Source organism: Sphaeramia orbicularis, chromosome 8 (genome assembly GCF_902148855.1).
Source record: "Sphaeramia orbicularis chromosome 8, fSphaOr1.1, whole genome shotgun sequence".
NCBI classification, from domain to species: Eukaryota; Metazoa; Chordata; class Actinopteri; order Kurtiformes; family Apogonidae; genus Sphaeramia; species Sphaeramia orbicularis.
This window is the reverse complement of record NC_043964.1, coordinates 5,909,967-5,936,626: the sequence shown is the minus strand read 5'-3', so window position 1 is coordinate 5,936,626 and position 26,660 is coordinate 5,909,967. Positions and strand designations below refer to the sequence as shown.

General features: G+C 38.3%; 1 pseudogene; it reads right to left on the bottom strand.

The window, feature by feature from the left end:
* Window positions 1-2,965: 2,965 nt before the first annotated feature.
* LOC115424131 (nucleolar transcription factor 1-like) lies at window positions 2,966-23,442 on the bottom strand (annotated as a pseudogene).
* Between the last annotated feature and the right edge of the window lie 3,218 nt (window positions 23,443-26,660).

Genomic DNA, 26,660 nt, shown 5'->3' with positions numbered 1-26,660 from the left:
TTTCCTTGTGGTGTTTGTTTACTGTTGTTTCCACGTTATGGTGATTTTCCTTTATTTTTTTTTTTTAACTGTGTTTTTTCTGACTTTTGACCATGGAACTGCTTTATGGAGTTAAACCAAGTGTCAAAAATTTACATGAAAAAAATCAATTAAAAAAATACAAAAAATTGGTATATATATATATATATATATATATATATATATATATATATATACACACACATACATATATATACATATATATTATATATATGTGTGTGTGTATATTAAATGTAATAAATGTGTGTGAATTTTATTTAATATATATATATATATATATATATATATATATGTATATATGAAAGAATATTTCATAAATGTAAGAAATTAAACCAAAATAATCATGTGGATAAAAATTAGCAAAATGAGGTGAAACTGAACAAAATTATCAAGAAAATCATAAAAATAGCAAAAAATAAACCAAAACAGAAATTAACTAATGAGTGAAAAGAACAAAAATGTGTAAAGAAAAAAAAAGAAACAACAAAATACAGGTGCATTCCAGTTCATGTTCAACATTCTAGTGTTGTGCTGATTTTCATTTTTCTTTCTCTTTGTTCTGACCGTGTAACTGTTTTTTGGAGTTCAACCAGGTGTCAAAAAGCATCTGGACTGATTTAGAAAAAAGATCCCAAAACTAAAACTACTGGGTCCAAATCCAAATCCTTGTTCATCATCTTAAATCTGTGCCTTATTTAATCCAAACCTGTCCCACTTTAAATCCTCTGTCTTTTTCTGTTCTTCCACCTGTTTTGACCCTAAAACACACAGTAAAACAAAAGGAACACAAACACATCCTCCACAGCAGCTTTTATCGACCTGACACACGCTCAGGGTCTCAGGGTTAAAGGGTTTTTAAATGTCCATATTTGAACCATTTCCTCTTAACAGGGTTTGTTCTTCCCCGGTTAAAACCGTCACATTAAGACCCGTTTTAAACAAATACGTAACAGAATTTCCTCAAAGCTAAAACAAGGCACCGTACAGCCTGAAGAGAACGGATGAACTCGGGACAAAAAAGGGGGAACGTACGGCACCGCTGTTACCATGGCAACAGGAAACAAAGAGCACCTTGGTTAGAGTCTGTGAAGAACCGGGGTTTAACCCACGCTTCTTTATCGAAGACGATACACTGGTGTTAACATGTCAAATACAGTCTGGAGGAAATAGTTCAACAGTTCGAGGAAATGTGCCATGACTGATCTGATATGTTCAGACGTGTGTTTTAACTTTAAACTATAAAATGACCTCGTTTTTTTAGGTGAAGTGCGTTTGGCCAGTCTCTTCCCCATCACATCACAGTATTACTTTAAACCAGCGGTGTCAAACATAAGGTCTGTGGACCAGAACAGGTCCATCGACCCATGGGATGAACGTGGGAAATGTACAAATTGAACATTGTCAGTTATTTAGTTTAAGGGCACGGTAAAGCCCTACTTTAAGGGTCAGATCAGTAAATGTCAAATAACTGAAAATAAGGACCAATATAAATGTTTCCTAGGTTTTAAGGTAAAAAAAAAAAAAGTGAAATTACAAGAAAATGTCTATATTTACAAGGTAATACTTTAGAAAGAATGTGAAAAACCTGAACAAATATGAACCTGATATCACTGAGGAAAAATAAGTGTCATTTACTGAAGGGTTTTACATTATTTTGTTCATTTTTTTTGCAGGTTTTGTTCTTGTACTGTTTTTATTTGTTCAAATTCGATTTTTTTTTTTTTTTCTAAATTTTTGTACATTTTTAAAACTGAATTGAACAAATAAAAACCTGGCGTGTCTTCATGTAAATCAGTGTAATATTCTGTCAATATTCTGTCTATTAAATATTTTGTGTATTTGTAGATCCACTGTGATCTGTACGATATAATGAACATGAGGAAATGATAAAATGAGGCAGAATATCGTTAAATGACACTAAAATTTCAGACTGTTCATGTTATTCACATTTTTATAGGAAAAATGTTTGGGGATATTGTAAATGTAACAATTTCATCATGTAATTGTACTTTTTTCACTGTTATTTTTATTTTCGCTCGTTTCCGTGGTACGGGGCCCCTGAACTAAACAGAGTTCGACACCGTTGGTTTAAAGTATATTTTTCAGCTTCGACACCAACTTTGTCAATGTTGCAGAACAATAACAGATGGGCGAAAAAAAAAAAAAAGGTCCAAGAGGGGGTGAACACTTTATACAAGCACTGAATGTTTGAAATGAGACAATGGGTAAGTAAAGTTAGAAACCTTCCAGCAACAACAACACATTCATAATGGCTTGATTTTTCCTGAAAAAAATACCACCTCTTTGAGAACCAAATGATAAAATCTACATCATAAAATGAGAATAGAGAACAAAAAAAAAATAAAAATATTAAAGGAAACATTCTGTAGAGTGCAATTATTTCAGTACCCCGCAACCCCCCTCCCTAAAGTTACCACAATGCTGTTCTTTGGCTTCGTGAAGCCAGTTCACACTCATGCCACCAGAATAATAAAAGGAACAGGGCGGGGCGTCGACGAACCCTCGACGTCAAACTCTGAGCTGAAACCATTGAACCAGTGAAGGTCAGGATCGAAACCAGCGGCAGGAAAAGTCCATGACATCACCGTGTTTTGGGCGTGACGTCAGCGGCCCGTGCTGTGAGGACAACGTCACGACCAGGGAGGGAATGGAACGATGTTGACATAAAAAAAAAAAAAAAAAAAAAAAAAAAAAAAAAAGAAACAAAGGAGGAGCTCTTCCACGAGGAAAAAAAAAAAGAGCAACACAGCAACATGGAGGAGGTTGAGTGTGAAATGGATGAGGTGGTGCAGGTGGCTCCCTCTGGTGGTGGGTGAGGACAGGGGTTGGCACGTGGCGGGCGGAGCTCCCTGGACTCTCGGCTCAGCTGGGCTCAGTTCGTCTCAGGACCCGCCGTCGGCCCATTTCAGTCCGAGTCCGGTCCGAGGACCCCTGGGAATGGACCGCTGCTGCTGTCCTCCGACTTGTTCTCCTTGTCGTCCGCGGTCGTCGTCGTCTTCAGCGTCGTCATCGTCGTCATCATCATCGTCCTTCTTTCAAAACAGATGATGAAAGAATAAAGATGCGTTAACGGCATCCACGTCAACAGGAAGCAGACATTTAAGTATGAAGCTGGTTTGGATTTTAATTACATCCACTTTACTGTTTTCTCTGTTTCTGATCAAATAACCCTCAACTTTTATCTGAACTGGATGAACATCTACATGATCCGTGAATTAAATACAGGAAAAAAACAACGAAGTACAATAAAATAAATGTGATAAATAATTTCACCTTTAGTGGTCTGAGTCTATTTTGGTCCGTTTTCAGTACTTTGATTTTGCCTGTATATACTAGATAAGAAATGTTTACTATACCCATGTTTGGTATCTTTTTTTTTCAGCACAACTTTATCTATATCATTCTGTCCATTATGTTTTTCACTTTAACCTACTATATCACACACAAGGGACAAAAAAACACACAAAAATGTAAAATCCCATTGAAAAAAAGTATATAATTTATTGCATAAGTACACAAAGATGCTTAAGGAACCTTTTCAAAGACTTTAAAAGTAATTATTGGTTCCAAATATTAGGTATAGAAAATTAAAAATTGTAATAAATTAAAACTATGCTCAAATATTTGACATAAAAGCATATCTTTACAGAGGTTGCCCCCCCCCCCACCCTGGACCTCTCACTTTCTGCATCTGGTTCAAGTGGGGGGTCATTCTCAACCCTTACCTGTAATGCTAATGCAGCAAAAAAAAAAAAAAGTATTTATGTTTTGAAAAAGGACAAAAAATTGCGTAGATATGGTCAGAAATATAACGCCCCCCCACCTCATTTTCATACTTTTATTCATGTGTGTGTCGCTCCAGTTTCAAACCGTCATATCTCTGGTTGTATTTGCTCTAACAACATCAAATAAAAGTGGGAGAGTGTTTCAAGTCCACACTTTCAATTGTCCCCAGTGGCGTACATGACCGACTTCTGACGCTCTGACGTGTTGAAAATGTCATGTGATTCAGTCAGGTGGACCCCTAAGGGTTAATAAAAGTTAACTATAGAAAGGTATTTTGGAACTAAAAGCATGTCTGGGTCTTTAAGGGTTAATATGTTCTTGTTTTCTGTTCTTTGTGTTCGTTTTTCTGTGTTACTCATAGTTTGCCGAAATATTGTTTACTTCTTCCTCACATCCTTCTCACATGTGTAAACACACTTTTCTATAATAGTTTTTGTTTTTCTTCTGATCGTTTACTTCGGTCGGTGTTCGTATTGCATTTTTTATTTCATTTCACTACATCATCATCGTCGTCGTCTTCATCATCTTCTTCGCTGGATGAGTCCGCGTCGGACGAAGCCTTCTGCTCGTCGTCGTCGTCTTCGTCATCGTCCGTCGTCATCCTCTTCCTCCTCTGTGTCCTGTTGACAGAGAAGACGAATCTGTGAGCGGTTTTGTCTGATTATGTCCAGGTTCACTTTGGGTCTGATCCTCATTTATTAAAACACATCACACCAGATTAAAGTTGTACTGAAGTAAACATGGAGGTTAGTCTGTACAGTTCTGTTTTAAGATGATGAGTGGAGGAAGATGGTGAATTTATGAGGATGACGATGGGATGAAGAGAAAGAGCAGCGTTTAGGTAACAAACTGGAGTGGACTGACAACGTAGACGCCCTGTTTAAGAAGTGGCCTCCACCTGCCGAGGACACTGAGGTCCTTCAGAGAGGTCCTTTTTTTTATGACATTCTATGATACTGTGGTGGTGGCGTCTGCAGCACTGACACAGACAGTATGGACAGAGACAGGAAGACACTCAACTGGGTAAGAGAGCCGGCTCTGTCGTAGGCTGTTTGCTAACACTAATGCTAACCCTGACCCTCTGTCTTAGGCTGTTCACTAATGCTAATGCTAACCCTAATGCTAACCCTGACCCTCTGTCTTAGGCTGTTCACTAATGCTAATGCTAACACTAATGCTAACCCTGACCCTCTGTCTTAGGCTGTTCACTAATGCTAACCCTAATGCTAACCCTGACCCTCTGTCTTAGGCTGTTCACTAATGCTAACGCTAACCCTAATGCTAACCCTGACCCTCTGTCTTAGGCTGTTCATTAATGCTAATGCTAACCCTAATGCTAACCCTGACCCTCTGTCTTAGGCTGTTCATTAATGCTAATGTTAACCCATTAATGCTAACCCTGACTCTCTGTCTTAGGCTGTTCATTAATGCTAATGCTAACCCTGACCCTCTGTCTTAGGCTGTTCATTAATGCTAATGCTAACCCATTAATGCTAACCCTGACCCTCTGTCTTAGGCAGCCCACTGGAATCCATTGAGGAGGTGATGATGGAAGAAGGAGTGATACCACAGGCCATTCCTCCCTTTATATTAGTCATCAGAATATACCCCCCCTCCATCACACCATGTGCATGTGCAACCACAATGTAAATATGTAAATAATATGTAACTGTAATTTGAAATCTGTATTTATATAAATACCAAATTTCTTCTTTTTCTCTTTATATTTAATTTTTCTCTTGCTTGTGGTTTTTCTTTCTGCTGTTAACTGTGAAATTTACCCATGATGAAATAAATAAAGTCTTATCTTATCTTACTGGTGGAGCTACTACTTTCTGTGACAAATGTCGACAGACTATCAAAAACACTGAATTTCATTTGCGGCTGCTCTGACAGAGGATGCAACGTTAAAAGTAAAGCCCACAGATTTGGAGTGTGGACTCACAGATTTCTTGGACTTGGCTTTGGGACCTCCAGGTTTTGCTGTAGTCCTCCGTTTCTAAAGAGTCACAGAAAATAAGCATTAACTAAAAAATACCAAACAAACAACAGGAAGACGGTGAGGATAAACGTCTGACACTTACCTGTGAGTTGTATTCTTTATAAGTGTTTCTCTCTTGTGAGGACAAACTCTGTGGAAACAAACGGTGTTAAATACGTTTCATCAAACATGTATAAACTATGGTTGAAGGGTGAAGCCTTACAGCGAGCCACTGCTCCAGCTGGACTTTGTACTGCCGCTGCTTCTCCTCAGCGATCTTCTTGTAGCGGTCCTTGTCCTTCAGCGGTAACCTCTGCCAGCGGCTGCCGATCTCTGTCATTCGCTCTTTCATCGGGAGGTGATTCAGCTCGCCGTTCGACAGCATCTCCTGAGAGAACTTCTGATAACCGTTTCTAAGGAGTAGAGAGTGAAAAAAGGAAAACGTCAGGGGTTTGACGGTGCATGAATGCAGCAGGTAGAGCTGACGGGGGCGCAGACGTACGATGGGGGCTTCTTGGGTTCGCCCTCAAACTTCATCTTCTTCCCTGAAGCGATGGCGGCGGCGGGTGAACGCATCTCGTACAGGTCCCTCTGTAGAGGACAGAGACGTCAGCTGATGCACAGAATGACGACATCAAATAGATTTAAAAATAATCAAAACCGATGTTAAGAAAATATGACAAAAGTATTATGTATTATATTATATGATTATATATGTATTATTAGTATAAAATTTATACATCATTACTTTATAATGTTATAACATCATATAATGTTTTAATATATAATGCACATAATGTGTATGATATTATATGATTACGAATAATCAGGGTTCGGACACATTTTTCAAGGTCGAATTCAAGCACTGTTAAGGGTCGTTTTCATCTCATCACTGGGGTCAAACATATCTACAGGAATACATATACTCAGGATTTTATTTTTCACTTTTTATCACAATGATGTACACTGTATTCTAAAATCATGTAAAATCATGTTTCATAATAGCAAAAAGTTTAGAAATTAGAAAAGTTTTATCCAAAAAAACCGAAGCCACTTATATTAGCCACTTTATTTTTCTAAATGTATCACCTCTGTGTAAGTAACTTCGGCTGGCCATCTAACCTGGCAGAGTTAAATAAAAAAAATGATTAATTTATCACATCACAAAGTTAGAATTCAGGGTTCGTATACATTTTTCAAGGTCAAATTCAAGCACTTTTAAGGGTCATCTTCAAACTTTTCCAGCACCTTAAAAAAATCCATATCTACAGGAATATAAATACTCCTGATTATTTTGTCACTTTTTATCATGGTGATGTACATTGTATTATGCTATAAACATCTAAAATAATGATTCATAATAGCAAAAAGTTCAGAAACTAAAGGAGAACACAAAGTTTTATCAAAAAAAGGGAACCCATTATTCCAGTGTTCTTCAGACACACTTGCACCAAAGAGACAAAGACTCAGATAAAACTGTACCTGGAGTCGACCTGAGAACACCTGGGAATTTTATTTATGACAAAGTTTTATTTTTCTAAATGTATCACCTCTGTGTAAGTAGCTTTGGCTGGACATGTAACCTGACAGAGTTAATATTAAAAATGAATTAATTAATCACATCACAGAGGTAGAAATGCAAACACTTCAACTAAAATTCAAGCACTTTTCAGACCTTGAAAACACAACATTGAAATTCAAGCATTTTCAAGGATTTCAAACACCTGTACGAACCCTGATAATGTTCTATGATATAAACGTACGTCATGTATGTGCTTGGACAGTGTATTTTTGATGTGTCATATTCTGGACTTATTTCCAGTAGAAACAGATGGGCTAAGGAGGTGGGAGGAGAGAAGCTGGACTTCATCTCACTCCTTTTCAAATAGAGTTTTCTTTTCTTTCTTAGTTTTTCTTTGGTGTTTTTGGTTTTAAATTCAAAACAAACAAATAAACAAACAGCGGAGCGAAGCCACGATCCACAGATCGACCCTGAACCTCCTCTGACCTCGTATCTTTTCTGGTCCTCTGCCGCCTTTTTGATCCACATGATCTTCTCCTTCTTCTCCATGGTGCTCCACGTCGCCTCCATTGCTTTCTGCGCCTTTGGCCGGTCGTTCTGTAGAGGAACAGATTCAATATTAAACACACTTAATGATCGCATATTTTACAGCATACAGGTCAGACTAGATTAGATCAGATCAGGTTAGATTAGACAGAACCCCTTTAATCCAGATTTCATACTATTTCCTTGTGGACACTAAACTGGAGAAAAGTAAAAGTTTGATTCTGAATGCAATAACAGAACTGAATTACCTATCCATCTATCCATCTATCTATCTATCTTATTGATCACTTGGGCAAAATCCTCAGGAACTTGAGGTTCCAATAGTACCACAAAAATGAATGTATACACATAAGATATATTATAAGAAAATAGTAATAACACTAACTATAAAAAAACAGCCAATTACACATTAGAAAGTACCAATAGAAACAACAAACAACAAACTAGTAGTAATTATAAAAAAAAACAAAAAAACACTAAAATAATTTGGACTTGTCATTATTGATAAGATATCATTCTTATATCCACCTTATTCAGACCTTATTCTGTTTTTTGTTTTATTCTACATAGTTGCTCTTTTATTACCATTTCCATTATATATTTTTTCTTTTTACTTTTTTTATTTCTTGGGTTGTATAAAGGCGTACAATCATGCTGCTTACGTTTGCCTTCAAACTGAAGGACAAATGAAGTTTTTATTTGAACTGTATTGAAAATTGTGAATTCCAAACTCTAAAATTTGACAAACATTCTGTCTGTTATTAAATGTTTTGTGTATTTGTATTTGTTGTAATAAACTGAGGCAGAGTTCTGTTAAATGTACTTATTTTCTTAATAAATGTCAGGTTGTTGTGGTTACAGATTGTGAGATGATTGATATGCTGATATGTTACTGGTCCGATCCACTTAAGGTCAAACTGGGCTGATTGTGGAACCTGAACTAAAATGAGTGAATGCCAGTTTGGTGTGATGTGCACCTTAAATCTTGCTAATAGTCTCCGATGACACTCTGCTGCCAGATGTCTTGTGCCGTCTTGGGCGGGTCTGGCAGACGACTGCGATCCTCCTTCTCCTTCTTCTCAGACTCTGCTTTCAAGACTGTTTCTAGGCGTTTATACTTCTCCTAAAAGACAAACAAAAGACAAAACAAAAACAAAAAAAACACACAATCAACTGTAAACAAAGCGTACACTGGCCTGGTTATTTTGCTCTGTAATGACAACCATGTGACAGGCCCACCTTCTTCTTGTCTGGCAAGTTTCGTTCCACATTCGTGCCATGAGTCGGTGAGTTCGCTGTCCGAGATCTGGAAGCTCCTGCTGGAGTTTGGGACGTTTCTCCTCAGAGAATGAACATGGCTGAAATGGGCCTTTTGGGTTCTCTGGATTCATCTACAGGATCCACAGCAAAATACAGACAGTGAAGGGCACTGTAACATCTAAGTAAAAACAGCTCCAGTGTCCCTGTATGTCAGCGTCTGTTCTACAGTACAGGCCAAAAGTTTGGACACACCTTCTCATTCTTCGCATTTTCTTTATTTTCATGACTATTTTCATTGTAGATTCTCACTGAAGGCATCAAAACTATGAATGAACACATGTGGAATTATGTACTTAACAAAAAAGTGTGAAATAACTGACAACATCTCTTATATTCTAGTTTCTTCAAAGTAGCCACCCTTAGCTCTGATGACTGCTTTGCACACTCTTGGCATTCTCTTGAGCTTCCAGAGGTAGTCACCTGAAATGGTTTCCACTTCACAGGTGTGCCTCATCAGGGTTACTTCATGGAATTTCTTGCCTTATTGATGGGGTTGGGACCATCAGTTGTGTTGTGCAGAAGTCCAGGTTGAATGCCAGCTGACAGCCCTACTGGACAACTGTTAGAATACATATTATGGCGAGAACCAATCAGCTAAGTAAAGAGAAACAAGTGGCCATCATTACTTTAAGAAATGAAGGTCAGTCAGTCCGGAAAATTGCAAAAACTTTGAATGTGTCCCCAAGTGCAGTCGCAAAAAACCATCAAGCGCTCCAACGAAACTGGCTCACAGAGGACTGCCCAGGAAAGGAAGACCAAGAGTCACCTCTGATGCTGAAGATAAGTTCATCTGAGTCACCAGCCTCAGAAATCGCAAATTAACAGCAGCTCAGATTAAAGACCAGATGAATCCACACAGAGCTCTAGCAGCAGACACATCTCTACAACAACTAATTAAGAGGAGACTGCGCCAATCAGGGTCTTCATGGTCAAACAGCGTGCTAAAAACCACTGCTAAGGAGAGGCAACAAACACAAGAGATTTATTTGGGCAAGAAACACAAGGAATGGACATTAGACCAGTGGAAATCTGTGCCTTTGGTCTGATGAGTCCAAATTTCAGATCTTTGGATCCAACCGCCATGTCTTTGTGCGACGCAGAAAAGGTGAACGGATGGATGCTACATTGCTGGTTCCCACCGTGAAGCATGGAGGAGGAGGTGTGATGGTGTGGGGGTGCTTTGCTGGTGACACTGTTGGGGATTTATTCAAGATTAAAGGCAACCTTGATCAGCATGGCTACCACAGGCATCCTGAAGTGACATGCCATTCCATCCGGTCTGCGTTTAGTTGGACCATCATTATTTTTCAACAGGACAATGGACCCCAAACACACCTCCAGGCGTGTGAGGGATATTTGACCAAGAAGGAGAGTGATGGAGTGCTGCGCCAGATGACCTGGCCTCCACAGTCACCAGACTTGAACCCAACCGAGATGGTTTGGTTGAGCTGGACCGCAGAGTGAAGGCAAAAGGGCCACAAGTGCTAAGCATCTCTGGGAACTTCTCAAGACTGTTAGGAAACCATTTCAGGTGACTACCTCTGGAAGCTCATCAAGAGAATGCCAAGAGTGTGCAAAGCAGTCATCAGAGCTAAGGGGGCTACTTTGAAGAAGAAACTAGAATATAAGATATGTTTTCAGTTATTTCACACTTTTTTGTTAAGTACATAATTCCACATGTATTCATTCATAGTTTTGATGCCTTCAGTGAGGATCTACACTGAAAATAGTCATGAAAATAAAGAAAATGCGAAGAATGAGAAGGTGTGTCCAAACTTTTGGCCTGTACTGTATGTGAATCAGAACCAGTTGAATGTGTGAGGTTGTCAGGTTCTGTCTATGTTCCAGTCCTGTGGTCTGGATGCACATCAATCTAACTACAGATGTAGGCGGGACATTCACTGGAGGAGAACTCAACTCATCCAATTAAAGTCCATATATGACTTCTGGGTCAGATCAAGGGAAAGTGAACATCTGCTAATGCTAATGGTTTTCCTCCTGCCAAAGACACTGAACCAGTAAACATTCAGTCTGTGTTCACTGAAGTTGAGACCCTAGCACCGTCCTCTCAACCAGAACCAACCGACTGAAGTTAACAACAGCTGATTTAAAGAACGTGCTGCAGAAATTCAGATGTTATAAGGTTAAAACCATGAGACTGAACATGAACAATTAAAAACCTGTGTGAGCCAATCACATGCTGTATGTAAACATTTGAAATGATCATAATGCTGTGGATAAACCTTTGAAACATAAAGCACAGTTGGAACACTGATGCTTTGTTAGTGTATATGTTCATTATTTCATCAAAATTATGACCAAAGTATATTTGTTATCGTTATATTTACTTTTTATATAATAAAAAACACCAAAAACGCCTTCGCCCTAAGTAGGTCGGATAGGCTCCAGTGACCCCCTGACCCTAGTGAGGATAAAGCGGGTTCAAAAAAATGAAAGAATGAATATATACTAAATAAAAGTGATCAAGGATTTGTGAATTTTTATTTGGTATTTAAGTCCATTAAATGTCGGCTATTAGGCCTGGTGACAACATAACTGAATGTTTTCGCTGTAATTCATAAGGCAATCAATATTTTGCAACAAAAATGGTCAGTCTTGTAGATAAACATGTTCTCTAAAATACCAATGTCCATTTAGAACAATTGTTGAACAGGAACAGCATGTTATCCACTTTATTTCACTTACTTTTTCAGCAGCTACGTGACTGAGCAGGTTTTTTGTAATTTTCACACAATACAGCAAACTCGGGCAAATTATCACACAAACCATTTTAAAGTACTTGTTAATAACCACACAGAAATATTAAATAACTTATTTGTGTCATTTAGTTAAAATTAAAGGTTACTGAACGCAACTTTGCGCCTACGTGACCGCTTGATCTGACCTTTCTATCAGTGATCAATAGTAACTATATTGACATCTGTAACCATTTACATGTTATAAACCATCAAATATGGACCATTAGAAGGAAAAGGCACATTTTTAACAAAGTCCAAGGAATTTGACAGCTGTTACAGGATATAAAACAAAACACGAACCTTTGCTTTAGAGTTCTTCTTTTGGAGGCAGGACTGCTGCTCCACTGCCCTTCCTAAAACCTATTTTTTCTTCTCCCAAGACCCTCTGCTGCTCCTCCTCAGACAAACTCTGCATAGAAAAATACTACGTAAAACAAAATGCACAACAAGAAACATACGCGATGCAAAAAAAAAAAAAAAAAACAGTACTCACACTGAGAAATCTGTTCATCTCAATTTCATACTCTTTCTTCCTCTGGAAAAATAAAACAATGGTGAACATGTAGTATGACCTGGAGAACAGTTCGTAACAGACCAACCCTGCAGTTCAGTGGTTTAGTCTCACCTGGTCACAGCGTTTTTGGTATCCGTCTTTCTCGCCCTGTTTTCAGCATCTTCCATCGCTGGCTACACATCACCATGCGCTCGGTGCTGGGAACATCCTTCATGCTCGACATCAGCTCTGCGCAGAACATCGAGTAACCGTTTCTAGAAACATAAACACAGCAGTTATTCATCAATAACGTGCTAACGTGGTAGTCGATTATCAGAGAAATCACCATGCTTTTACCCCTTTAACCACTACCTTTATAAACAGGCCTAGATTTCTTTAGTTTTTTTTTCTGCAATAAAAGAGTCAGAAAATGTCTTCTTGGTCAATTCTTTTGCACCTTTTGTCAGGAAGAACTTAACTTTCAGTATCTGTCCATTATTTATCATTATTATATGTAATAAATGCTCAAAACAGACTTGCATTTTTATCATATTTATTATGAAAAACAACTGTAAATGTGCAGAATGAAGGTTTATGAGATTATAGAAATAAACTTTGACTGTTTTTCATGTGTTCTAATATTGTAGTTGTTTTAGATCATTGTGTGTCCATGTTCTTCTTCTTTTTGGTTCTTTCGTGTCATTTGGATCCTGTGTGATAGTCTGTGTTCACTCTCTGTCAGACACTGTATCCGTGTATGCCCTGGACAGATCTGCATATAGATTTACATATATACACAAATATACAGACACTTATAGAATATTTACAGATCAAATACAACTGTCACTCAACTATATGTCAAATGAACTTAACCCAGGGTTTCTGCTGATATCAGCAAATCTAATTTAATGTGTTTTAATGCCACTTTAAAACACATTTAATGCCCCTGTCCAACTGCAGATACACTTCTATATGTAGTTTTATATATATGTTTACCTTCCACAGGCTTTAACCAGGTTCTGAATAGTTCCCCCTCCAATCACTTCTGCGGGCCTCTACCGTAAAGTGTTATATAGCATCAAAAAGCTCAGGATCTCAGCTTTCCGACACCATTTGAATTTTGTGAATTGCGCTAACCAGTTCAGGAGTTATGGTCATTTGAATGCAATAAAGTGCAAAATGTAGCACCGGAAAACAACTGTCTTTAAAGGGTTAAATAAAAATGCATTTTAAACGTGTGTCTGGAGTGTTTCTGTCTGTGTGTTTTTGACTCACGGAGGCGGTTTGTCGGGTCGGCCGTCAGACTTGTCCTTCAGGTGTCTTTCAGCCTTGGTCAGGGTGGACTTTACGATGTCCCCTTGGGTTATGTTTACCTCCGGATGCTGTTGGATGTACTCCCGCATCGTCTCCTAACCAGACGACAGTTGAGGAAAACGCTCTGTCAGTTGTGCATTGTTTATTTTAACTCAGGGGTGTCAAACATACGGTCCGTGGGCCTAAACCGGACCACCAAAGGATCCGATCTGGTTCGTGGGATGAATTTACGCAATGCAAAAATATTCACAATCAAAGGCTCCGTTCACACAGCAGGTCTCACAGCACAATTAGGATTTTTGGGGTGAAATCCGATTTTTTTGTGTGTTCGTTCAAATTCCACATTAAATTTGACTTCAGTCAGTTTGAGTCTGAACTGAGTGCGACCCTGAAGTGACCCACATGTGCAAAAGAGGTCCTGATGGAATACGTGACCACGCAGACACACACTGTGTTCACAGAAGAAATATGTTTTTCCCATCATTCCTCCTCCTGGGACGCAGAACTGTGATGTTTGTTGCATTTCAATCACGTACAGGTCAGATACATGTGACCTGATATGTATCGGATTTAGGACCACATATGAAAGTGGTCTGGGTCAGATTAGTGCTGTTCAAACTGTCTTTAACAGATTGGATACAGGTCACATATGGGTGAAAAAAATCTTATTTGTGCCACATTTGCCCACAGTCTGAACATAGCCTTAATTATTTAGTTCAGGTTCTTATTTTTCTTAAAATGCGTCAGGTTATTGTGGTTATTCATCATTAGTGAGAGGACAGACATGCTAATAGTTTACGGGTGGTCTAACCTCATACTGCTTTGCTGCTCCAGGACTTGGTGATCCACTTCAGTCTCTTTTGTCAGACAGCTGCGTCCACTGTTTGCCAAGACTGTCCTTTATGTCTTTGGTGGTAGCCTGTGGGTCAAACAAACAACGCTTCCATTATTGGACTCATGTAACTACATTTCAGACTGTGATATAACCTGGACTTAACCCAGAAAGACCCAGTTCTACTTTTGTTGCTTATTTCTTCGTGTTATTGTTTTGTAAATTTCTTATTCAACTTTTGTTCATTTGTTAATATGAGATTCATTTTACTTGTTTTTGTTAATTTTGTTTAATTGAAAATATTTTTTTTTAATTCAAATTAATTCAGTTTGTGGCTTATTTTGTTGATGTTATTTCTTATTGTATTGATTTATTATTAATTTTTGGTCGTTTTTACTTTATTTTAAGAACTTTTTTGCCTACATTTTCCACATTAATGAATATTTTCCAGGTTTTTTTATTCCTTTTTGTTGATTTTATTCATTAACTGAACATAAACCCAGTGTGTCCATCCACTGTCGCTGATCCAACTCCATGGGTTTTACTAGTGAATCAATGTTGTCGAAGATGACTGTGTTTCCACTGTAACTATGGAGCCTCTGAACATCCAAATGGGTCATATCTGATGACCATGAAAAGATGAGTAACTGTATTTTACACCAGTTATTTCAACATGTTTCTTCAATTTTGTTCAGTTTGTGGCTTATTTGTTCTTGTTGCTGATTATTTATTTATGTTTTTTTTATTAATTTTGTTCATTTTATTGATCACTTTGGCTGTTCTGGTTTATTTTGCTGCCTTTTTATTTAATTTTCTTTCATTATTGTTCAATGTTTGTATTATTTTGTTGACTTTCAACATTTTCTTGCCTATTTCATTTTTTTTTTAAAATTCATTTTTCCTTCATTTTTGTTCATTGCATTTTATTGTAGAAGATGATGTTGTTTCCATGGTAACTACAGAGCCTCCGAACATCCAAATGGGTTATATCTGATGACCATGAAAAGATGAAGAACTGTATTTTTACACCAACTATTTACATGTATTGATAGGATTAGTGGATCAACAGGTATTAAACAGTTTAGATCAGTAGATGGTTTAGGGGCTTTGAGGTTTAATGAAGTTACAGCTGTTGTGTTTTGTGTAAACGTACACAGCCTCTTTTGGAGTTCAAAGACACCGTGACCAAAAAAAACAAAACAAAAAAAAACAAATAAAACAACTCATCAGTGCAAATGTTTTGACCAATATATTGAGTGAAAAATGACATTATTTTGAATATCATTCAATGTCAGATACATACAACATATTAGATCAGTAGATGCTTTTGGTCGCTGGTGGATATTTGGGTCTTTATGGGTTAATGAATCATTGATCAATAGAATAACTATATACAGTCCTATTTCCTCAGTAAGGACTAGCAGCTCCATATAAACTTACATCAGGGTGTGACTTGAGGAAGGCCTTCTTTTCATGGTTGTACCACAGCTGTTGAGGTGTCTTGGGCTTTTCTGGTACATTTGACCCTTTCTTAGTCATGCTCTCCACAAGATCTGGGTGTTCTTCCCTGAATTTAGACACAAACACATTAAAAAAACAAAACAAAACAAAAAATGTATATTTGTCACACATCTGTTATCCCCATTACTCATTAGCTTTTGAAACTAGCAATAAAAGTCTCACCTGAACTTCATCATGCTTTGCACAAAAGATTCTTTGTCTCGTAAGAAGTCGTCCACATATTTTTCTGTCGTCATGAAAAGAAAACAGTTTGCGTGTTAGAATTTGACTATCACAAAAGCTCCAGATGTCACAGAACTGATTTCACCAAGTTTCGCTGAAAGGCTTTGAGCTGACCTTCTTTTTGTCAGGAAGCTCCCTGTACTTCTTGGAGAGGATTTTCGTCAGGTCTAGGTTGCTCATCTCTGGGTGCAGCTTTGCGTACTTCGCCCTCTTTTCCATGAAGAAGCGGAAGTATGGCGTCAAGGGCTTTTTGGGAAAGTCCGGGTGTTTCTGAGCATTGAGTTGAAAACGGAAGCTTAGACTTGACTTTCACACACACTTTCATAAAACTGTTCATACACACTGATGCTCAATTACCTTTATTTCTTGCCCTTATAGGGGTTCTTTATGTAGTCCTGAGCATCAAATATCAGCTCTGTTAAGGTCCTGAATTTACGGATCTAAAAGAAGACAAAGACACATCATTGGTTACAATCCAACACAAAGTCAGGCATAAAAAATACATAGAATGTCTGTTTGTGCTTTAACCCTTCAACCCCTGCATTCTGATATATGATTTAGTTTAAATATTCATAAAAAGTCCTCCATTTGCACAAAAAAAAAGAAAAAAAAAATTAAGTCATGCTGATAGAATAGACCTTGTTCTTTCCATAGACATCTGAGCATGCTCAGTTCACCCCCCACCACCTGTGGTTTGGGCTTTTTTGTTTTTTTTTAACGTTTTCCTGGTGGTTTTTTGTTTTCACTGTTGTTTCCAGTGTTGTGGTGAATTTCCTTTATGTTTTTTTTTTTACTACGGTTTTACTGAGTTTTAACTGTGTAACTGCTTTTTGGAGTTCCAACAGGTGTCAAAAAGCAGCTGGACTGAGTTATTAAAAAAAAAAATAATAAAAATAAGAGAGCCCAAAACTAAAACTACTGGGACCAAATTAAAATCCTTGTTGTTGTTCAGCGTGTTCCAGTTCACAGTTGACGTTCAACAACCTAAATCTCTTATTGATGTACATTCTAGTGCCTTACTTAGTTCAAACCTGTCAAACTTCAATTCCTCTCTTTGTCCTATTCTGTTATTACCTCCGCCAAAGAGGTTATGTTTTCATCGGGGTTTGTCTGTTTGTTTGTTAGCAAGATACCGCAAAAAGTTATGAAGGGATAATGATGACATTTTCAGGAAATGTTAATACTGGCACAAGGAACAAATTAGTAAATTTTGGTGGTGATCAGGGGAGGACTTGGTGGAGGTCTGCGCCCTCCAAGTGCTTTTCTAGTTCCACCTGTTTTGACCATAAAACACATAGTAAAGCAAAACCACTGAAGAAAAGGAACAGACGCACATACTCACAGCAGCACCTTTACCTGAATCAGAGCTCAGGGGTTAAAGGGTTCATATGTGAACCTTTACCTGAATCAGAGCTCAGGGGTTAAAGGGTTCATATGTGTACCTTTACCTGAATCAGGGCTCAGGGGTTAAAGGGTTCATATGTGAACCTTTACCTGAATCAGGGCTCAGGGGTTAAAAGGTTCATATGTGAACCTTTACCTGAATCAGGGCTCAGGGGTTAAAGGGTTCATATGTGAACCTTTACCTGAATCAGGGCTCAGGGGTTAAAGGGTTCATATGTGAACCTTTACCTGAATCAGGGCTCAGGGGTTAAAGGGTTCATATGTGAACCTTTACCTGAATCAGGGCTCAGGGGTTAAAGGGTTCAGATGTGAACCTTTACCTGAATCAGGGCTCAGGGGTTAAAGGGTTCAGATGTGAACCTTTACCTGAATCAGGGCTCAGGGGTTAAAGGGTTCATATGTGAACCTTTACCTGAATCAGGGCTCAGGGGTTAAAAGGTTCATATGTGAACCTTTACCTGAATCAGGGCTCAGGGGTTAAAGGGTTCATATGTGAACCTTTACCTGAATCAGGGCTCATGGGGTTAAAAGGTTCATATGTGAACCTTTACCTGAATCAGGGCTCAGGGGTTAAAGGGTTCAGATGTGAACCTTTACCTGAATCAGGGCTCAGGGGTTAAAGGGTTCAGATGTGAACCTTTACCTGAATCAGGGCTCAGGGGTTAAAGGGTTCAGATGTGAACCTTTACCTGAATCAGGGCTCAGGGGTTAAAGGGTTCGTATGTGAACCTTTACCTGAATCAGGGCTCAGGGGTTAAAGGTTCACATATGAACCTTTACCTGAATCAGGGCTCAGGGTTAAAGGGTTCGTATCTTAACCTAAACACTAGCTCACCTCTTTGGAGACCTCCTGCCACTTCTGCTTACACATCTCTGCTGTGTAGGAATTGAACGCCACCTTCTGCCAGTCCAGGTGGGACTCTGATGTCTTGTATTTTGTCAGATCTTTCTGCGGCAGGGCCACTTTCATGGCCTCCAGTAGTTTTAAGAGGTCATCCTGTGCCCACACTGTAAGAATAGAAAGAATGAGTCAATGAATCAAACAAGGACTCTTAAAACTTAGAGGTAAAAGGAGCTACACTGGGATATAGAGAACACCTATAAGAATAAGCAGGTTATGATTTAAAATGTTATTTTTATGATGTAGAATACAATTTTACAACTTAAGTTATGACTGTCTGTGAAAATATAATAAAATATACATAATAGTACAACAGGTCTTCAAAACTTGTATAATTAAATCTAAAAATATTGAATTTATTGATGCAACCCAACAATTTCTTTACTGTCACTTCAATTATTTATTATATCACATATGTAAAGAAAAAGAAAAGGTGAAATCAATTAGTAGTACTTATATAATACTCTAACATTACTGTACTCTTCAAAACCTATAAATGAAAATAAAACCTACAGAGTTCTACAGCTTAGTTTTCTGCTCTAATGTGAGAAAATAGTACATGATAAAAATGTGAAAACAGGATCAAACCTTGGTCATGGGTGGCTGCCTCCATTTCTCCATTCATTTGTGAGAAAACTATTTCAGATCTACAAAATAAACACATTCATAGTATTTATAAGAAGAGGAAGACAACAGCAGTAAAAAGTCTAATGCAGTCAAACAAGACTCTTTTTAAAATACACAGGTCTACAAGTAAAATGCCTCCAGATTTAACTGAATTTGAGTCACTAATTAATAAACATGAAGTCCTAAATGCTGGTTGGTTGTAGTTTCCATGATCCAGTCCAGGGTCAAAGTGTGAAATTAAGAGAATTAATGACAGAAAGGGTTAAACTCCAAAGGAATATCTGTGTCAGAGCTGCCAGATCGACTTCAAAACACTGTCACTATGATAAAATACATTTACTTTTTTGTCTCTTACTAATGATAGTTTTATAAATCTATTATATAAATGTCCATGAACCAATGTATATGTGTAATAACACATTATCATTATCATACACATTTAAAACATCAGCTAATCAGCCATTTAGTCATTTGTTTTCCAGTTCATCTGATTAAAGTACATAACATTTACTACATTTAATCTGAGGCAGATCATTTCTAAAAACTTGTCGACCAGTGTGATTGAAAACACACTGTTTGAACCTGATGTGTTGAGATAAAAGGCAGGTTCTTTCTAATGGAAGATTAATTTATCTATTATATAAATGCACATAAACCAATAACTAATCTTCAGATGATTTCATAACAGTTAATGGTTCATTAGACTCTTTCTCTGTCTATGGTATTATATTACCGTATTTATTTATTTTTTATTATATTACTCTTTTTATGTATATGATGCAACCCATCAAAAGTATTTGAGATTCTGATTATATACAGTATGTGTAATAACACTTTATCATACACACTGAAAACATCAGCTAACCAGAACTTTTTTCATGTTTCATAATTCATTTCATTAAAGTATGTAAGATTTAGCACATTTGTGTCTCCGAGACATTTCTTTTTTTTTTTTTTTTAAAAGGAATTTGGATGAAAGCACACCATTTGAGACTTCATAAATCTATAGTATAAATGAACATAACACGTATTAACATACATATAAGATCTGTCTCTGCAGCTGACATATTCATTTGGACTCATTCTCTGTGTATGATTTTCTATTACTGTATATATGACTATTGTTTTGCACTTTTTCTCTTTATTAAAGAAAAGATGATTATTTTAGTGTTTCTGATTATATATATGCATAACAACACTTTATCATATAGACTGAAAACATCCACTAACTAGCACTTTTTTCATGTTTTCCAATTCATTTCATCAAAGTATATAAGATTAGCACATTTTACTGTACATAAACCATATAAATGCACATATAAGAGCCATCTCTGTGGTTCATTTATTCATTTGGACTCATTCTGTCTATGGTATTATATTACTGTATATATACCTATTGTTCAGAACTTTTTTCTCTTTAATAATCATCTTTTCTTTAATTAAGTGTTTCTGATTATATATTTATATATATGCGCAACACCACTTTATCATATAGATTCAAAACATCAGCACTTTTTTTAGTTTGTTTTCCAATTCCTTTCATTAAAGTATGTAAGATTCAGCACAATTTACTGTATAAATGTACATAAACTGTTTGTAGATATAAGAGCCGTCTCTGCGTATGGTATTATATTTCTGCATATATGACTATTGTTTTGCACTTTTTCTCTTTAATAATCATCTTTTCTTCAATAAAGTGTTTCTGATTATATATTTTTATATATGCGTAACAGCACTTTATCATATAGATTGAAAACATCAGCACATTTTTAGTTTGTTTTCCAGTTCCTTTCATTAAAGTTTGCACATTTAATCCCTGAGGCATTAAAAAAATGCAAACAGTTGATACGAGCATTCAGTGAAAATGTTGGATTTCTTAGTAAAATCCTGATAACCTTGCAGTTTTCTGCTGTAAAGTGTCGTGTTTTGGTGTTAAAGTCGGGTCATAGTGTTGTTTTCCAATTCCTATCATTAATGTATGTAAGATTTACCACATTTTACTGTATAAATGTACATAAACCGTATAAATGTACATTTAAGAGCCATCTCTGCTGTTCATTTATTCATTTGGACTCATTCTGTCTATGGTATTATATTACTGTATATATAACTATTGTTCAGCACTTTTCTCTTTAATAATCATATTTACTTTAATAAAGTGTTTCTGATTATATATTTATATATATGCGTAACAGCACTTTATCATACGGATTCAAAACATCAGCACTTTTTTAGTTTGTTTTCCAGTTCTTTTCATTAAAGTTTGCACATTTAAATCCCTGAGGCACAAAAAAAATGCAGACAGCTGATACAAGCATTCAGTCAAAATGTTGGATTTCTTAGTAAAATCCTGATAACCTTGCAGTTTTCTGCTGTAAAGTGTCGTGTTTCGGTGTTAAAAGTCCGGTCGTAGTGTTGTTTTCCAGTGTTGGAATTTAAATTTGCCTCGACATAATGGTTTATGTTCATTACACCGCCCCTTAAACGTTTACGCTACATGGTGAGACATAGGCTATTGCTTGTGACGGCTTCAAATCTCAAATAACACTGCGGAGGGCTTCAACCGGTGGGACAACGGGAGATCTCCGCCGACACTATTTTCCACACCCGCCAGAGCTGGAATTTTGTCGTATTTATTTCTACAATAAAAAGTCCGGCGGACGCAACATCAGCGACCATTTTCTCGGCCGCTGTCGCTCGGTAATGGAGGATATTTGTGTCGGGAGCGGAGGTTGGGGAGATCCACGGAAGGAGGAAGCGAATGGACGTGGACGGACAGGCAGCTGTAGGCGACCAGCTGACCACGGACGCGGGGATCTGCTTTTGGTCTCCGACGAGCGGGGGAATGGTGGCTCGGAAGCACTGCGGCCAAATGCGCCACTTCGGCACAAGGCGCCTCATCACCGAAGGACGCGGATCTAGCTCCGCCAAAGCCACACATATCACCGTCCCTTCAACCGTTTACCCCCAAAAACCGGAGCGAGGAAAACTAGTATCTACCGTAATAATAAACCTTCCATACACATTTACACCCGGGGTTTTTGGCTTTTAATGTGGCAATATAAGCGCAAAACCCAGCGCATTCTTTAACGAGGCGTAGCCGACGTGTGCTCCATGATGGCGGATGCTCGTTGTTCGTCGTGTCCTTGATGGCCCCAGCTCACCGAGGCGTCCACAGTGACCCAGCCACAGCCAAAAATATCGATCCTCGCCCTTAAACTAACTCCAACACGCTCCGGGGGTGAACATTGAAGCGGTTAACGGGGTTACGACACCGAATTTACCGTGTATTTTAAGCTGACTTTTACCAGCATATGTGGAGCTGAGCTGGGGGTACGACTGCCAAGGACGGCTCGGCACGACAAACGCCAGAAAATTTACATTTATACATCATATTTATAAACATTTCTTTTATTAAACAAGCTATATAAAGAAATCGAATCTGTAAACATTTAATCATAATTTTCACAAAAAAAATAAAAATCACATTTCCGCGGATGTATACAGACATATACGATTAGCACAATAATATTAACTAGCATAAAATAACGGTTGGATGTATAATCTTAACTATCATGTGGAGGAATTAGCTTAAAAAATTAGCTAAATGTCCGAAATAAATGTCACGGTGGTGGGTTGGAAGGACTTGCGGAGGCGCAGGAAGAACGAAGAAAATGGAGAAACAATTCGGAGCCGTGAAAATCGGTGGTACTTTTTGTAAGAATAACGCATTTTATCGTTTTTTCCGCTGAAAAAAAATAGTCCGGCGGCTGAGGTCGTAATAGCACACAAAAAAGAAAACACGGTTCATGATCCGAGGCTGAGGCGACAAAAACAAGCCCCAGGTCCGCCATGCTTCAGCTCTACAAGGAAAACCTACCGTGACAAGGTCCAATGGCGCACTGCGAACGGAGAACACCGAGCTTAGAGCTAAAAAAGCCGGGGCGGAACGGACTCCCTTCTTCTCTCTCGATTCCAAAAAGCGCATAAACGGAGAAGCAAGAAGGCGGGTTCTTCCCAAAGCTCGGTCGGTCGTCGCTGGTTTCTGGGCTAGTCAGTGAGAGAGAGAGGGGGTGAGAGAGGGCGAGTCTCAGTCTGCAACGGGTGAGATATTAAACCGAGATCCCTGATGGCTAACCGAGGCTTGTTCCGCCGTCAGGCCGCATGGAGGTCTCCGGCGCGCGGAAGCCACCGGTTAATTCCTCCCCCCCGCATGTACGCAGATTCAACGAGCACGAGCGGTTTGAGTTTCGATGAAGCGAAGGGATTAGCATAAACGACTCGGTGTTTTGAGTTGTCGTTTTTATGTTTTTACAACGTTTACCTACAGGGTAGTCGCTTCCAGTTTCCTCCCCCGCTGTACGGGACAAGAAATTCGGCTATGGCGGACCCGCAGCGGTCGGTTAATGTTACGACGGTACAAAGAAGCTAACGGTCATTAGCATTAACATTAGCTCATTTGTCGTTTCTTTTCGGTCGCTATTTTTGTGTGACTCGGTTTAAAAGTAAAAAAAAAAATATCGCGTTTTACCTACAAGGGTGTCTCTTCCAGGTCCTTCCCCCCCGCTGTAGAGGACAAGAAATTCGGCTATGGCGGAGCCCGCAGCGGTCGGTTAACGTTAACGACGGTACAAAGAAGCTAACGGTCATTAGCATTAACGTTAGCTCATTTAATGTTTATTTTTTCGTCGCTATTTTCTGTGTTTATTCGTTGTTCGTTTCGTGGAGCCGAGCGGGCTGTTTGTGTCGGCTTACCTGTGTTGTCGGTCCTCGTTGTGGAGGAAGAAGGGGAGGGTTGAACGATAGCCAGCACTGCGCCGTCCGTCCTGGGCTCCAGTCCCCGCAGAGATGGTCCTTCCCCCCCGCCTCCATCTCTCACTCGCCGTCTCCCTCCACTCCTCTCTCCATCCAACCAACCAGTTCGCTACGCCGAGACATCATCCACATTTTTACCCCCTATCTCGTCGCGTTTGTTTCGGTACCGATTTTTGTTTGTTTGTTTGTTTTGTTGTTTGTTTGTTTTTAGTCCCGGAGGCCTAACCGACCAACCGACTGACTGACCGACCGCGGCGTCTGATCCGCGGCCGAAGTTTGCGTCTCAATGCCGCCGGTAGTTGCAACTTAGATTAAAGTTGTCAGTGCGGTTATGTTATTAATACAGCGCAACTTATTCACTCTTAATTAATACAACGTGCAATTCTCTAAGAAAAAAGTAGGTTTTAATTGGAATCTCGCTGCCAGATGTCTGTTTTGAACATTGCTCCAAACTCTTTAGCAAATTGTGTGCGTCTGTTTGACAGCTTCATTTTGGCCCTGTGCATGTTTTTTTTTTTTCTTTTCAACTCCACCTTGTGTGTTTGTGGGCGGAACCCCGCTCGGCCAATCCAGTCCGTCTGATTCAGGGAAAACAAATGACTTTCAGGCACTCAGCCTTGTTAAACTGTGCTGCGTTCTCCTGCTGTGGGAAATCTGGCTTTTATCGCAGCAGGTTCAAACCGTGTGTTTTCATCCGTTCTCTTCCATCTGGGATGTTCACCTCCACCTGTAGGATTTATCCACTGTCATACTCATGTATCGGTCTGATTTGGACTGTTTTTTAAACCCATAAAGACCCAAACGTCCACCTTTAACCAAAACCATCTACTGTTATAAAATGTTTAATTCTTCCGAACCACTAAACTTATAAGTCCATCTAAATAATTGGTGTAAAATATAGGACAGTCATCTTTTCATAGTCATCAGATATGAACCATTTGAACATTCACAGGCTCTGTGGTTACCATGGAAACACTGCCATCTTCTATAACATTGATACACCAGTAAAACCCATGGAGTTGGATCAATGAGTGGACGGATACACTGGGTTTATGTTGAGTTAATGATAGATTTTGCTGAAAACTTGATTTTTTGGTTTTTTTTTCTGTTCTGGATATAATAACATGTAACTTTAATCTGAGCTTTAATGAACATCTACATTATCAGTAAATTATATATAGGAAAACACTGGATTTTCACTAGAAAGTGCAAAATACAGAACTAAACATTGGAATAAATGGGGATAAATCACTTAGGAAAGGTTAAAAATAGAGAATAATTCATTTGGGAACTGACACAAAAGCAGCACTGGGTCTTTATGGGTTTTTTAAAATTTTGTTTTATGAAGCAGAACACAGAGGCTCTGCTTTCATGTTTTCATGTTCTTATAATACCGGTCTACAAGTAAAAGTGTCACTAAAGTTACGTTCAGACTGCAGGTCAATCCGGCCCATATGTGACCTGTATCTGATCTGTTAAAGACTGAACAGCACTAATCTGACCCAGACCACTTTCATATGTGGTCCTAAATCTGACCCAGACCACTTTCAGGTGTGGTCCTAAATCTGATACTTATCTGATATTTTACAATGTGACTTCAGTCTGAACGGCCAGGTCGCATTTATCTGACTTTCACATCATTGAAAACGCGACAAATGTCACATTTCTGCATCCTTCCATATTTCCTATCGTAAACACAGTGTGCGTCTGCGTGGTCACGTATGACGTCAGGACCTCTTTGGTGCATGTGGGTCACTTCAGGGTCGCATTCAGTTCAGACTCAAAACTGATAGAAGTCGCATTTAATGTGGAATATGAATGAGCACCCAAAAAAATCCGAATTGTGCATTAAGACCTGCTGTCTGAAAGTAGTCTAATAAGAAACATTAAGTCATAATACTGGATGGTTGTAGCTTCTAAGATAGTCTTTGGTCAAAATGTTATATTCTATGTATAATTATTCATATATTTGTGACATTTTCAGATCCTTTACTTAAATAAAACTGAAAAAAACTCTTATTGTAAATAAATTTCTCCATTTGAAGTTTTAACCTCAGTAAAAGAATGTCATTGTGACCGTTTTACTATTATACATAATGTCATAGATGACATTTTTATGCTGCATTAAATGTAAATCATCATCTGTTTTTAGTTTTTATCCTGTAAGAACTTCAAACTTTGCTAAAAAAAAAAAAAAAACGGGCCAGTTGCGGAAAAAATTATTCGACGATCAATTAGTCATCGAAAAACAATGGTTATGCATCCAGTAATAATGCCTGTGTGTGTCATGTGCCTGAAACAGACAGAAAAGAAAACATGGAATGTCTAAAAGCTCTGTTTTGTCAGTACAATGCCATAGATATGGGATGGAAGAACTGAAGTGATTTTGGTTATTATCAAGAAAACATGTTAAATGGATAGATATCAGCTCTGAAATTAAACTACTATGAGCTATTTTTGTTGTTGTCATTATATTGTCTAAACAAATGGACCTTTAGTTGGACCAGGCATTAAAATGAGCAAAAAAACCGAAGAAAACAAGGGTGGTCTAATAATT